The sequence below is a fragment of the Sapajus apella genome, unplaced genomic scaffold (genome assembly GCF_009761245.1).
Source record: "Sapajus apella isolate SASKATOON/1434 unplaced genomic scaffold, GSC_monkey_1.0 scaffold3, whole genome shotgun sequence".
Classification (NCBI taxonomy): Eukaryota; Metazoa; Chordata; class Mammalia; order Primates; family Cebidae; genus Sapajus; species Sapajus apella.
In genome coordinates, this window is record NW_022436943.1 from 56297362 (window position 1) to 56313956 (window position 16595).

The following is a 16595-nucleotide window of genomic DNA, read 5'->3' on the forward strand; positions in this document are numbered from 1 at the left end:
GGCTGTGTGTGCATGTGCGTGAAGGTGTATGTAGGCATGCTTGTGGAGAAAAAGGTTGAGTTCCAAATTTGAGTCCACGCCAAGACAACCTGTAGAATATAGAAAAAAGGTGCAGTGATGGTGGGAGGAGGTGGCAGCCGCAGTTAGAACCTGAGTCCTTCTGAACTCCCAGTTGTTCCTCCTTCGGGAAATCACCCCTGGAATCCCTGGCCCCTCGCACGTCCCGCTCAGGGAGGACTGCCTGGACATGCTCAGTGCAGCTCCTGCCCACTTCTTCTGGAGAGTGAGTTCTCACTGGCAATAGGCAACCTGCTTGGCTTCTCTAAGCCCAACTATTTATCTGGGGAAGGCCAACATGTGAATCCCATGGACAATTCAAGTCACCTCTCCCTTCATTTCAGGTAGACCTGAACCATCCATTCAGCGAAATATCAGTTGTTATTATCATAGGTTCTATGATTAAATATAGACTGAGTCTTGTGTAAGCCAGCAGCACTAAGCACACAGAAAAGCCGCAAATCTGAGACTTGGAAGATCCAGGCAGCCTGTTTAGAGGAGGCATTTCAGCTATTTCTTGCTGCAGTAAAAAACTACCCAAAAGTCAGTGTGTTAAAACCATCATTTTATTTTGCTCACAATGTTATGGTTCAGAAACCTGGGGAAGGCTCAGCTAGGTGGCTCACCTATAATCCACGTGGGATCAGTTGGGACAGCTGAGGTCGGAGCAGCCACCTCCAAGATGGCTGCTTCATCTGGGTATCTTGCAGAAATGGCTGGAAAGCCTGGCCTGCATGGACATCTCTTTCCTCCATGTAGGCTTAGGACCTCTCCTGTATGATTCCAAGAGACCAAGGAGGAAGCTACTTGTCTTTCTAAATGCTCAAGTCAGAACTGAATTATTTCTACCTTACTCCATTGGTCAAAATAGTGATGGAGCCTGTTCAGAGTCAGTGGAAGTAGAATTATACCCCATCTCTCATTGGAGAAGTATCAGTGAATTTACAACCACCATTAATCTGGCCACAGAGTGAGGTCCAAACTCAAGGATTTGCTAACGTGTGCAAAGACACTTCTGAGCACTTTATATGTGGTAACTCCTTTAAATTCCCCTGGAGCCCGATGCCATGACAGGGTATCACTACGAAATAGGTATAACTATTAGCCACATTTTAAGTTGCCGAAAGTGAGGCTCAGAGGGGTTGAGTAACTTGCCAAATGCTATAGACATAAAGGGTGGCGAAGTCAGGACTAGAACCCAGGCTGCCTGATGGAGGGCCTGCACTGTGTAGTGTTACTCTTAGGACGGACCAGGCAAAGAGGCTTGGAAAAGAAGGTAGATGCATTATGTTGTGCCGCCATAACACATCCCACAGATGGCAGCTCAAAACAACAGAAATTTATTCTCTCACCGTGCAGGAGGCCAGAAGTCAAAATCAAAGTATGGTCAGTGTTGGTTTCTTTCTTTTTTTTTTTTTTTTTGGAGACAGAGTTTCACTCTTGTTACCCAGGCTGGAGTGCAATGGCGCGATCTCGGCTCACCGCAACCTCCGCCTCCTGGGTTCAGGCAATTCTCCTGCCTCAGCCTCCTGAGTAGCTGGGATTACAGGCACGCGCCACCATGCCCAGCTAATTTTTTGTATTTTTAGTAGAGATGGGGTTTCACCATGTTGACCAGGATGGTCTCGATCTCTTGACCTCGTGATCCACCCGCCTTGGCCTCCCAAAGTGCTGGGATTACAGGCGTGAGCCACCGCGCCCGGCTGTGTTGGTTTCTTTAGGAGACTCTGAGGGAGAAGCTGTTCCTCACCACTCTCTAGGTGTCTGGTGGTTGCTGGAAATCTTTGGCATTTCTGGGCTTGTTCATTCCATTCCTTGGTTTCATTGTATTGCATGACTCCAATCTCTGCCTGTCTTCACATGGCCTTCCTTTATCCCTTTGTATCTCTCTGTGCCTTCTTCTTTTCTTATGATGATGCCAATCACTGGATTTAGGGCCCAAGCTAAATTCAGAACGATTTTGCCTAGCGATTCTTAACACATTCCATCTGCAAAGACCCTATTTCCAGGTAAGGTCATTTTCTGAAGTTCCAAGTAGGCATGAATTGTGGGGGGACATTATTCACCCACTACAGAAGATAAAATCAGGGATGCATCTTCTGGGCTGCGAGGAGAGGAATGATGAGTCCAGAGGAAAGATCAGAATGGAGAATCTGCAGGACCCCAGGTGCTTAGGTGGAGCCCAGAGGGTGAGAAGACACGAGAGCAGAGGGCTCAGCAGAGGACACACCTCATAGGAATTTGGAATTTGGGAGCTAAGCTCAGGAACTTTGTCTTATAATGGAAGAAAATAAAACAACTTTTATGGATTTTAGGCAAGAGAGTAAAATAGTCGGATGCCTATTTGAGACCAATCACGATGGCAGCTGGGAGAATGAACTAGAGAAGGACTCCTGCAAAGGGATCACAGAGGAGTTTGCTGTAAGGCGTGCATTTGGGCAGGGCACAATGACTCACACCTGTAATCCCAGCACTTTGGGAGGTCGAGGCGGATGGACTGCTTGAAATCAGGCATTCAAGACCAATCCCATCGCTACTAAAAATACAAAAATTATCCAGGTGTGGTGGTGTGTGCCTTTAATGCCAGCTACTTGGGAGGCTGAGGCAGGAGAATTTCTTGAAGTGGGAGGCAGGGGTTGGAGTGAGCCGAGATCATACCACCGCACTCCAGCTTGGGCTGCAGAGAGAGACTCCATCTCAAAACATTAAAAAAGATGCATGTTTGGATGCTCTCACCTTTACATGCCAGCCCTGCTGAGCCTTCCTGATATGTCTGTGCACAGGAGGAAGAAGGGGGCTTCATGCAACACCCACATCTGTTTAGACCTGAGTTCTCCCCCATCCTTTGCAATGTTTTCTTAACTGTGGAGTAAACAGAATGAGAAACACATGGTGCTGAGTTTCTTTCACTTAGAAAAACAACAACAGACTTGAGGGTTTACAGCAGAAATGTCTGAACTTGTGCTTTGAAGCTCTGGGCAAAACCCTAAGGAATCAAAAAACAAAGATTCTCAAGAAATAGAAGAAGATTCTTGCCCATTTTTTGCGGCATCTCCCTTTGCCCACTGTATCCTAAGCCCCATTCCCCTCCCATTCATTCCATCTCCCCTCCCATCCAAGCAGGCCATGTGGGTAGGGACTGGCCGCACGTTCTGAAAAGTGCACATCTATAGCTCCTTAGTGAGATGTGGGTGGCGACCTGGCTACTCTTTCTGGAAAAAGGCCTAGAGGGACACCGTAGTTGTAGGGGGATAGGGAGAAGGAACAGAAAGCAAAGATAGAGCTATGGAAACTTCAGGTACATTGAAAGGATATTGACACCTTAGCTCCATAGGAACGATTCCTGGGTAACTGAATTGTCATGTGCTTTGGGCTCAGAACTGGGTTCAAATCCTGAGCCTTCCCTGCCAGAGTGGTGGAAAGCTGGAAGCAAGTTAAGTGTCCAATAACAGGGGACCATTCTCATAAATCACAGCAGGTCCATACATGGGATACCATGCAGCCATTTCAAACAAGGTGCCCACAGGGTCTTCAAGGCACAAAAATACTTAGTTTATAATGTCAACTAAAAAGCAAATAAAAACAGGGGCCATGACTCCAGTTTCTAAACATGCATCTAATACATACATCAGAACAGAAAAAGTACTAAAAGTCCCTCCGAATGTAGCAACACTTACCTCTGAGAATGAGTATATGGGCACCTTTTGATTTCTTTCTTTAAAAAGTTTCTTCAATTAAAAAAATTTAAAATATATTTAAATATATACATATGAATATGCTTACAGACGTACCTAAACACACACACACACACAAATATAAATTAAAAATAGCCAGCATGTGCCAGATGTGTGGCCAGACTCTATAAATGTTTTATTCTAATTTCCACAAAAGCCCTTTTTGGCCAATTACTAGTCATTTTCACTTATAAAGAGACTTGAAGGTCAAGGAGCTTGTTTAAAGACACCCAGCAACGGAGCAGTTGAATCAGTTCAGTTCAGGTTAAGTCTCACTTCTCTTCAAGCCGCAAGTGCCTGGCCCTGAGCCTGAGTCCCCACTCCCCACACCACACACCTCATACCCAGGAACCTGCCACGTGTGCTGAGTGAGCCCGTGGGTGGGGTGAGTTGTTTTGGAAAGTAGTCTCAGCTGTTGTTCCCGTGGAAGATCACACTGAGCTCAGCTTGTTGACAAATGCCGGGTTCCCACTGACTCGACGGCTTTGTATGGGGCAGAATTTGCTGAAACTCATAGAAGAGAAGGAAGGAGAAGAAAGCAGACAGTTTATCTAACCCAGATCTTGAAAAGGAAAGACTGACAGCATTATCCCCTGGGGAGGCATGCAGACTGGGGACAATGTAGGCCTGGCACCCCCCTGGAAAGACTGCCCACACAGAGCCAATGATGCCCCAGGAGTCTGCAAAGGCAAATGGATCAGGTGCCTTCCAGACAAAGGCCACAGCCAGGTAAGACGCTGCCCCCGATACCCCTCAACTCTGGGAAGGCACCTGACGTTTGCAGTGATGTCAGGGAGAGCTGGAGACAGAAGATCTTTTTGAGGGTCTGTCCAACCTCTCAGTTTACAGAACAGGAAACAGGCCCAGAGATAGGGGACCAGCCCAGGGACCCATAGTGAGGTAGTAGAGTGTGCTGCAGAACCCAAACACCGTGTTGGCTGGACCCAGAGGGAAGGCCCGTGGACTCTACACCAGGCACCATGCTGGGCACCGGGGAAGCAGCACTGGGTGAGGTGCACAGGCCACTGCCCACATGGAGGCCGCATACCCAGGTGATCAGCACTGTGTGCCCATTGAACAGAAAGAGAAACTGAGTGCTGTCAGATTATGCAGTTTGCTCCAGGAGCACGTAAGCAGCAATAGTGAGGTCTTTTGTACTGTCTTTGTACACACAGCGACTGATAAGTAGAAATACCCATAAATTCAGTCAAGAGTCAGTCTTCAGGCCTGGGTCAATCTAACAGCCAAGTGACCCTCTCATTCTCTGAGACCCCAAGACCATAGACCGCAGGGCAGGCCCTGCCATCCCCTGGCTTACAAACCCCAGAATTTGATCTTTTGCAGTTTCCCAGATCTGTGTTCCTTCATTTACTCATCCATGAAATCACTATTCATCGATCCATATATCCATCCACCCATCCATCTACCCATCCATCCACCCATTCACTCACCATCCGTCCATCATCCATCCATTCTTTTATCTACATATTTATTTTCCCAATTCATTCTGCTTTCACTTGTTTTTGCTATTTATGCTTTCTGTTCCTTTTCCTCTTTCCTCTCTGCCCCCTCTCTTCCTCTTTCCATTCCCCCTTCCTTCCTGTAAACACTTAACTGAACATGGGTCAGACATGCAGCACAGGGTATACACGGGTGAGTGACGCCTTGTTTCTGTCCCCAAATGGGTCATGATCTGTTGAGAGTATTGACAGTATATCCAAATAATTATAATATATGTGGGGCACATGTATATTTTATGTATGAAATCTGTACCTGTCATTTGAACTGTACAGAGAAAGCCGAAATCAGAAGGAGAGAAACCTCTGGCTAGAGGCTTGGGGAAACCCATGTAAAGAAGAAATACTGGGCATGAGAAGACCTAAAATCACTCACAGCAGCAGGAAACTTGTATAAAGAGAGGAGTCAATCGACACAATTGTGAATGCCAGAATCTTAAATGCTGGAATCCCAAAGTATCAAAATCCCAAAAACGTAATTCTGAAAAAAAATTAAAAAATTATTTTAAAGACACTTATTTACATTTTTAGGAGATTTTGTCCAGGTGTGGTAGCTCGTGCCTGTAATCCCAGCACTTTGGAAAACTGAAGTGGGAGGATCACTTGAGGCCAGAAGCTCAGAACCAGCTTGGGCAACAGAGAGAGACCCTATTTCTACAAAAAAATTAAAATAAATTAAAGGAGATTTATTTGAGAAACATAAAAACATGCCAGAACACTTCATAGGCCACTTTACACAATAAAATAAGTAATCAAAACATACATATATTCGCAAGCATAAACAGGTATATTAATCACAGTCTGGCGGCATAAGGGTTATGAGCAGATGAGCCATATTTGTAAAGAAATCAGTAAAAAAGCAAAATGTAAAAATGCCCATTATTATGGTTGGTAACTATGCACCCAGCTTTATAACTGTGGTCATCTGAAATATTATAATGAACAACCTGTCTTCTGATAACAGCAATCAAAAACTACAATGGGTCGCTGCTGCACAGGCAGTTGTCCAGAGCTGAGACCTGGAGAAATTTTATCTATCATAAATGTGCATGTTCAAAAAGAAAACCTCTTCATTTACTGAGGAAGCTTCGAGGTTTATATGTTCAGAACTGGGGAGGCCAATGGTGTAACTTGCATCCTGAGCCTAAAATCCTCAGGACCAGTGGGACCGCTGATGTAAGTCATGGAGTTCAAAGGCCAGTGAGCCTGGAGTTCTGATATCCAAGACAGCAGAGGAAAAATTCATTCCAGCTCTGAAAGAGATCAATTACCCTCTGTATTTCTTCCCTCCAGGCTCCTACCAATGCTGAGGGCAGATCTTTCTCACCTAGTCCGCTAAGGCTCACATGTCAATCTCTGGAAATATCCTCACAGACACACCCCAAAGAAGGCTTTACCAGGTTTCTTGATATTCCTTAATCCAGTCAGGTTGGCACCTAAACTTAAGTCCACCCCTTGTCAACTTGTCACCCATACCCATCTCCTTACACCACACTTAATTTCCAAACAAAGACAGTAACAAGGCAATAGTTCCACCTAACACCAGGCAGTTATCTTGTGATTGTGATTTGTGGTCTTCTGGATGTTAGGAATTTTAGATGTTAGGGATTTAGGCATTAGAGATTTTGATCTTTAGGGATTTTGATCCTTTGGAATTTCAACCTTCAGGATCATGATGTTTGGAATTATGACAGAAACCCAATAAAGAGAAGTCATCTGTCCCCAACTCTGCCTTGGGTTTTAATACCAAATCTCTGTGCCCGTCATTCCCCCAGGCACTGTCCATTCCGTGAGGACATGGGCCATTGCTGGCTTGTTCCCCAACTGTACTCAGCGCCAAGCACACTGTTCGATAGCTGACAGTGAGCTTTTCATCTTTCCTCTCATTCTCCACTTGTGCCTACTTTTCTCACAGAAGTAGAGTTGAGCCCACATGGGCAGAATGTTCAGATTCTTAAGTCAATCAACTCAGCAACTGGAAACCGTGCTTTCATCAGATGTCACCTCTCCAGGCTGTTATGCTGGGAAATGTGGAAGTACAGAGACAATTAGGCTGTCTCCCCACTTCTGTTCTTTCTTCCAGCATGGCCAGTCCACCCATCCATTCATCTGATCCTGCAATCGTGACTTCATTCATCCATCGCTCATTGTGTCTCCTTCACAGAAGCCCTTGGAGATCCCACTTCCCGGAGGATGAAGTCCTCTTTGTCCTGACACCCCCTCCTTTCGAAGTGGAACCTCTGTTTTACTACTTCTCTGATGTGCCCTAAGCCCCAGCTGCCCTTGCCACATCCCATCTCCAAACCCTCCCCAGGAACAGCCTCCTACCTGGACTCCCAGATGCCAACCCTCTCCACACCATGCTCCTTCCCTGAGGTAGCTATAGGAAATATTCTAGAAGATCTGACCTTAGCCTCCTGTTGACATCTTTCCATGATTCCCACAACTCTCAGAGGGATGCCCCAATTATTCATAGGAGTTTTGGGATCTGGACCCTTTGTAGCTCTCTTGTCTACCCTCTTCCCAGAGTGTCCTCCGCAGCCAGGCTGAACTCCTTTGGCCCCAAGATCAAGAGGCATTTTTTCTCACCCTGGGCCACCTACTCTTCCTTCTGCCTGGAAAGCCACAATTGCTTTCTCCACCTAACTTGATTCTATGCTTCAAGTCTCAGCTTCCTTCATCTGCAAACTCTCACCCATCTCTAGCTTCATACTCCACAGCTACCCCTGGCTGAGTCAGGGTCTTTCCTGTATTCTTATAATACTTGGGCTTGCCTCAACTGCAATTCTATGGTGTAGGATTGAACTTGACTATTTGCTTATATATTAATGTCCTTGGGTGCCAAGACCATAATTATTTGACCACTGTAATCCTAGATCCTTCTAGTGTCTGGCCCATAGTAGGTGCTAAGTGAACTGTGTATGATAAATGGGAGATTCACCATCAACATTATAGAAAGGTAGACTGGAATAGAGTTGAGGAGTGAACTCTGAGCCACTTTCCAGCCATGGAATTTATGGCAGATGATTTGATTTCTCTGCACCTCTGTTCTCTCATATATAAAATGGAGCTAAAAGAAGGAAAGCTATGTTTTTGTTTCATGACGAAGATTAATGAATGCATACAAGTAAGGTGCTTTAAATGACACCTGGTACATACAAACAGCTTGGTAAATGCTACTTTGTATTGTGAATGTGCACATTCTTTCCTCTACCTAAATTTGAGTCCCCTCATATCCCCCTACCCAGAGACAAGACTCCTATTCATCCTTTATATGCCTTTTGTGGCCCTTCCACGACCTTGGTCCACCCCAATCTGGCATATGGAGAAGTTGTGTGTGGACCTGCTAAGATCCCCCAAGGCCCTGGAGTGGCTGGGACCTGAGTTTGTCCCTTTGTTCATGTTTGCATCCCTTCCATACCAGCATAGACTGTTGGGTCTGCTGACACCTCTTGAAGTTAAATTGACTCACTTTATACTGACACTAGTGAGAGAGTAGACACTAGAGAGGCAAGTGTCTGGACTGGTGCTGAGGGACAAGAGGACATCATGTGGCTTCATCACAGTGACATCAGCATCTTATCTGTGACATGGAAGCTGGACATAGAGTTGGGAAGAACTTTGAAGGCATCCAGCACTCAATGACCCTAACCCCAGAGAACATCACTGCACAGAGGAACTAGGGAGAGATCACAGCCATGTCCAAAAGTCCCAGATGGTGTTAGCAGGAAAAGTCTCCAAGCCTCAGATGATGTCTGCCTCTTAGACCTTCTAGGTGCTCACAACTCAAAAGCCCTTGGCCAAATTCAGTTTATGTCAGATTCCACATCAGAATGTGACTGTGTTTGCAGGTAAGATCTTTACAGATGCAGTTACATAAAGCGAGGTCGTGTGGGCGGGCCCCCACCCAATATAACTGGTGTCATTATAAGAAGAGGTTAGAACACAGACACGTGCAGAGGGGAGACCACGTGAAGATACAGAGCAGAGACAGCCATCTCCAAGGCAAGGAGAGAAACCTCAGGAGGAACCAATTCCTGCCAACACCTTTACTTTGGACTTCGAGCCTCCAGGACTGTGAGAAAATAAATTTCTGTTGTTTAAGCCAACAAAGTCTGTGGTACTTCACTGCGACAGCCCTAGCCAACTAACGCGCCATGGAATCTCTCTGAGCCTCAGCTTATTTCCCTGATTTCCTGTTTTCTCAGCTGTAAAATGGGTGTCATAATACCTGACATTGTAAGATTATTTTGAAAATAGAATGAATCATAAACTTAAAGTGCCTGGAGCATGGGAGATTTCCCCCAGATTTCAGTTCCTCTCCCTTTCTTTTCTGTGACCAATTTCTAATTTGTTCTTTTCCATTGCTGAATAGTATTCCATGGCATGGCTGTGCTAAAGTTTCTTTAAACATTTACCCACTGAAGGGCATCTTGGTTGCTTCCAGTGTTTGGTTATACAGTTAAAGCTGCAATGAATGATCCTATAAATGTTCTGTGCAGACATACGTTCTCCTTCCTTCCTCTTCTTTCTCCCTTGCCTTCTTTCCCCATCTCCTCCTTCCTATTCTTCTTTTTCTTTCTCTTCGTCCTCTTCCTCCTCCCTCTCCTCTTTTTTCTCTTTTATCGTCCTCCTTTTCCTCTTCCTTCTTTTCTCCTTCTCTTTCCCCTCCTCTTCTGCCACCCCTCCTTTTCCTTCTCTGAAGATTGTTGCGCTGTCCTGGATGCAGAGGAGTGAGGCTACCTGAATTTTCCAGTCTACAGCTTGTTATCATCCATCCAGCACTCACCTGTTGGTTCCTGTGTTGCCCTTCCACCCCGGTCCCTCTCCAAACCTCCCCTTCACAGCCATAGGCAGCGTCTCTAACATGTGTCGTCCCTGTACATGCACATGTACAGTGCAGGATGAGGTACATCTGATTCTAATTGACATCATTGGTGGGGGCTGGAGGCCTCCTGCCCATTTTACTTCTTTTGTTCAGCTCTGGGTGTCGATTCATTCCCTGTTGTTCTATGCACATCCTCTTGCTTTGAATGGCTGCATTTACTCCTCCTTCCTCCAAATCAGACACCTAGGCTGCCTCCTTATCACTGCAGGCAATACCTGGATAAGTATTGTCCCACATGTCCTTTTATGATCCTTGGGAAAATGTCTCAGGGGCATATACACAGAAGGTGTTCCCAGGCCACAGGGCACATGCTTGCTTGATTTTATTAAGCAATGCTAGATTGTTCTGCAGAGGGGCTGCCCAGCCTACATTGGGAGGAGGTGTGTGGCTGTGCAGACTTCCCATGTTTAGTGAGTCGTCTCCAGGAAGCAGGGGGGTGGGAGGGTGTGGCTTTAATAAAGCAATGACACCCAGCCCTTGGTCCCACGCATCCAGCAGTTGACAGACAAGACCACCCATGGAAGTACCACATTCCCCATCCAGAGCTTGGGAGAACCGGGCCTATAATAGAATATCATGTGCCTAGAATGTTGTTCTCCCTAGAGCAAGGACGTGAGCCAGTAGGACATCTACAGATACACATATACATTCAGAAATAGAGAGAGACAGAGATAGAGACAGATACAGATTTATATATAATTGACTTCCTGATTATGAGGGCTTGCAAGTCCAAAATCCATAGGCAGATCTGCAGACTGTAGACCCTCAGGCAGGAGTGGATACTGAAGTCCACAGATGTAATATTTTTCCACCTAAATGTGGAATAGGGAAAACCTGTCTCCTTGGGCCTGCTCCTAAAGACAGGCCAATAGGCACTCTATGCTGGGCCCTTTCTTAGCCCTCCACCACACCCATCTAGGATATTCTGGCTCTCATTAATGAAATCTCAAGCTTCTTCCCAATCCTTTGCTATCCCTCTCCTCCTCCGTCTATCTCCCCATCCCTGTGCTATCCAGTCAGAGCACAATGTTGGAGACTACAGATGCTGAAGAGTGGACCCAGAATGACCTCCCAGGCTTCTAATCCTAGCTTCTTGTCTATTAGCTGGGTGTCCTTGGGCAAGTTACGTAACCCCTCTGTGCTTCACATCTCTTGTCTGCCAAGCAAGGATGATAGCAAAAGAACCTACATTATAAGGTTGTTCTAAAATTAGATGGCTTATCACATCAATGGGACATAGAACAGGGTTGGCCCGTGGTAAGTTCTAGGTAAGTAGGAGTTAATATTACTATTTAGGATGAGAACAAGGATTAGTCTTCACTTCTACAGGTAAAAAGGGGTGAAGAGTGAGGAAACCAGCAGGATTCAGTGTGGGAAGGTAAGACAGCAGGAGCATCTAGGCGGGTGAGCAGCACATAGTGGACATGGAAAAATGCCATGAACTAACACATTAACAATTATCAGAAAGTGTTGAGAAAGGGCGCTTGCCTCTGTCTCTGGGGTCTCTGAAGGTGAGTTGGATTGTATGTGCTAATTTGGCTGAGGTTGAGAATGACAACAACCAGAACCCCCTTCTCTGTGTCATTGCAAAATTGTGTGTCCAAAAGTGAAACTTGAATGATTTTAGGAGGACAGAAGTAAGGATGAAGCGATCACTCTAGAATATGGACATGATTACTTTAACCTCTACCTGGGTCAAGAACCGAGAACATGCAAAGCATGAAAGGTCCTGGCCCAGCTCTCTAGAATATTTTAGTAGTGATAAATAATCTAAGTACTTTCGGGTCCGTTGGTTGCTCTCCAGTACACTGGAGAACTTAGGGAAAGAAACTGCTCTTCGGACTTTAAGTTCCCAGCTCAAAATCTGAATACTGAACAACAAAGTTTCTACTGTGGTCCTGAAAGAGATCCTTGTCTTCTGTAGCCAAAGGATTGACATTTATGAAAGCCAAACACAACACCGAGTCCCAGCATGGCTGAATTATAACGCAAGTTGAATTCACAAATTTGCAAGGAAGGAGGAATTGGGAGAGTGGAACCCTCACTATTGAGATGGGAACATACGGATGGATTCCAAATGAATTTGAGGACCTGGAACTCCTGAATTCTGTGAGCTTTCTTTCCCGTTGAAAGCACTTCCTCCCTATCTGAGAAGTTGAGTTCTCCATGTTCGTAGAACCTATTATGAAACGTCCTAAGATAGCTGCCTTTTGAGGGAGCCAGTCCTTCCAAAGATCCACCCCACTGCCTTTGATTGCATCTAGACTTATCACCAGACGCAATCTCCAACAGCACCAGGGGATACAATATATCACCTACAAAATGTTGCTAATTTGCATCAACAGACACTTGGAGTATATGAATTTAAATAATCTATAAGAATGTTGGATCAGGGTAAAAGGAACACGATGTTGGCACAGGCCATGTCCACTGACATGGGCTCCCTAGCTAGAGATTCTGGATTTAATGCATCAATCAGCTCAAGCAGCTGGGAGTAGTTCTAACTGTTTGTTTGGTAAATCACTGAAACCTGGACCCCAAAGTGGCCACTGTGGAATAAAACGGAGATGCAGTGCTTCCTTGGTGTTCCATAATGGACTTAGTGAGGTCAGATTACTAGCATGAGTTTTCATACTTTCTGCTCACACACGCCTGGGTTATACCCCCAGGAAGGTCCAGAGGACACTCCTTTTCCCAAGCCTTTGGGATACACTGGTGAAGGGAACACCGGCAACCATGAAGGCCTCTGCTGGGGTCATCCTCTGCAGGCTGGTGCTTGCAGTGGGGTGTGCTCCTATTAAATGGGTTCCCTGAATTCACCAAAGATGATGAAGTTCCAGACTGGAATCTGCAAGAGATCAGGAGGGTGTGGATAGCGAAATGGGAAGCGAAATTAAAATAAAAATTCAGTGGGCTGATTAATGACTGCTCTCTGACTCCACCCCTACTCTCTCCTCCTAGATCTTCACTGCCCCAGTTTCCCATTTGTGTAAGCCCAGATGCTTAAAATTCCCATATGGAATAAGTTTCATAAATAAATTGCCATGTGCAATAAATGGAATCCAGTATCCCTTTACGTTGACCCTTCCTGTCTCATGGAATCCTGAGTGACACAGATGCTTCCTGGAGGACAAAAGCTCTGAGCAGAATCTTGAACGACTGAGTAAGAGTTTGCAAAAAGCACGTGATGAAGGGCATTGTGGGAAGAGTCGGTGCATAGGCAGAGTCTGCTCCTATGGGAACTCTGGGTCCGCTAAGCCTTATCTGAGCTGACAGGAGGGAAAAGTGGGTGTGGTGCGACAGGAGACAGGAGGTTGTCAAAGACGGTCTGGGGTATAAGGCTAAGGAAATTCGTTTCTCACATCTAGAAAACCCCAATTTCTTCTGGAGCCCTCCTTAATCTCCCTTTTCTCTGAATCACTCCTGCCTATACAGTATGCATGAGCCATTCAACTACAGAGCTATGTGGCTGCAAAGATACAGAGAGTGGTAGCCTCTTCTTCAGACATGGATGGGATGCTGAGGCCCAGGGTGGGCCACTGATTTGCCCAATGCCCCTCAGGAACTGTTGAGCAGCTGGGCTGACTCTTCTAATCCTGATTTCCCCAATGGCCAGCCAGGCTCCATCCCTGTATCAGGAGGCCCTGAGTTCTACTATGGCCACTGCCCCGAACCTATGCATCCAGACTCAGCAGGTTACTCAGTCATGAGAGAAGCCACTCAGTTCTTCTCAGGGTGGGTACTCTCCTGGGGCGACACCATCCCTGCTGGGTGTAGGTCAGAATGCCTACATGGTGGCAGGGTAGGTGATAAGTGATCAAATTGTGCATTTTAAGGTGGGGAAGACAGGATTTAACAACAGACAAAAAAGAAAGGACAGAAGGAGGAGATTAATATGTACTGAGCATCTACTAGGCTCCTAGTATTGTCCTCAGGGTTTTCAAATATGTTGACATAATAGAATGAATGGTGGCCCCAAAAAGATATGGCTACATCTTAACCTCCAGAGCCTGCGCATGGGACTTTATTTGGGAAAGGAGTCTTTGCAGATGGGATTAAGTTAAAATTCTTGAGGTGAGATTATCCTGGATTATGTGGGTGGGCTCTAAATCCAAAGGCAACTGTCCTTATAAGAGACACATTGGGGACAGACAGAGAAGAGGCCATGTGAGGACCGAGTGAGATTAGAGTGATGCAGCCGCAAGCTAAGAACCCCTGGAACTGCCAGGAGCTGCGTGAGGTGAGGCAACGGCTCCTCTAGCGCTCTCGGGGTTTGCTGCCCAGCCAACACCCCATTTCTGATTTCAACCCTCAGATCTGTGACAGAGCAAGTTTCTTTTTTTGTTTTTGTTGGTTTTTTGTTTTTGCTTTGTTTAGTTTTTTTTTGAGACGGAGTCTCACTCTTGTCACCCAGGCTGGAGTGCAATGGCAGGATATCTGCTCACTGTTCAAGCTTCTCTGCCTCCCAGGTTCAAGCTTCTCCTCCCTCAGCCTCCTGAGTAGCCAGGATTACAGCAAGTTTCTGTTGTTTTAAGCCATGAGGCTATGGGAATCATTATGGTAGCCCCAGGAAACTCATCTAGTTGCCTCATTTCATCCCCACAGCCTCCAGTGGAACATGTCATCAACCCATTTTACAGATGGGAAATCTGAGGCTCAGAGAAGATAAATAGCTCCCCTGTGATGAAACACTGGCAGGAAGTGGAGTCCGATTCCAGCCCGCCTGCATCCACAGCACATACTCTTCCACTCTGCCATATTTTGCAAAGCAGGCCCCAAGGATGCTCTTCCTCTGACTCACCGGGAGGTGTTTGTTTAAAAGCAAATTTGCAAACCCTTAGCAGACACGCTGACTCAGAACCTCTGGGTCACAGTCCTGGGAATCTGTATGTTTTAAAAGCTTCCAGGTGAATTCCATGCACCAGAGCTTTGGGAATGTCTATTCAGCAATGTGCTGCATTTGATGTGGGCCAGCTGCTAAGCCTTAGGAGCTCAAGAAGGAAGACATTCTCTCATCACGGGACCCACCAGGCCCCCAGGTGGCTCCCTGTGCATCGTTCAGGGGCTGGGGTCACTCTAGGCTCCTGGCACAGGCTGGCTTTGAAACTACCGTTTTGGAGAAAACTCTCCCGTTTTCTCCACGGGTGCTTTGGAAACACTCAACACCCAGGACAAGCACAATATCACTCTGCTTCCCATGGCAGAGCTGTATGGCAGCTGCTCGCTGCTTCCCAGCCCGGAATGCCTGCTTCCTGCTTGCTGCCAACCCAAACCAGTGCAGTCTCCAAGCCCCACGTGCACCCAGATCTTCCACCACGCCTGCCAAACACTCCAGCCCACACTTGCCTCCTTCTCAGAACACTTGGAAAGCTCTGGAACCCTGCGTGCTTCTCACTCAGAGAGGCCCAGACCTGGGCAATGGCGCCGCCGTGGTCAGGGATCCAATCCCGGCCCCTGCCTGGCTCTTGACTTTGGACAATGACTTACCTCTGTGAGCCCAAAGGTGAACCCAGAAACACTGTTTATGCCTTTGTAAAATGGGGCGGATGTTAGCACCTGCTTCATCTGTGGGTCTGCACTAATGAATCAAAACCCACGATGGGCTTGGTGGAGGCCCCAGCACGTATTCTAGAAGCAGCCAGTGGTGCTCTTGTCACAGGGATCTGAGACACAGAGAGGTGCACGCTTTCTGTAATTTAAAAGTCACAAGAGCCCCGTGAGGTAGACAGCACCATCCTCCCTTTACAAAAAAGGGGGAACAGGTTATTCTTATATTGACCATCTATGGAGCACCTACCGCATGCAAGTCATGGGGGCAGACCACAGGGCGCACAGAGATGAAAGGGCGTGATATTGCCACGGTGGCCGGCACAGGAGCCTCACATCCAGCTGGGAATCTACGTTGCTGGAACTGAGGTCCTGGGGCAACAGGGGTGAAAGCTGGACACAGGGCCCCAGCTGAGTCCCCCACAGCAGAAGAAAGGGCAAGATCCCAAGGCTAGAGTGTGAGGCCCCACTGCGTACCAGAACTGGACAGCAGGAGTGGACTCCTCCACTGCAGCCCTGAAAACCCAAACCACCTTGGCTGGAGCAGCCGCACCAATGAATCCCACGGGCACCATGTTGAGCCATAGAAGCTAAATGCAACAGAGCATGGACTGTACACGTCTGTCTGTGAAGCTCAAGAACAGGCAACATGAATCTAGGGTGACAGAAGTCATCGTTGTGATTTGTGGGGATGGGGAGCAATGTGCGGCGAGGGAGTCATGAGGGAAACTCCCTATTTTGAACTGGGTGAGTGGGGCACACAGGGGTAGTCATAAATCATGTATAAAATTTATCAAGTTGTACACTTAAGATGTGTGCAATTTAATGTAAGCTATTCTTTAATAAATAGTA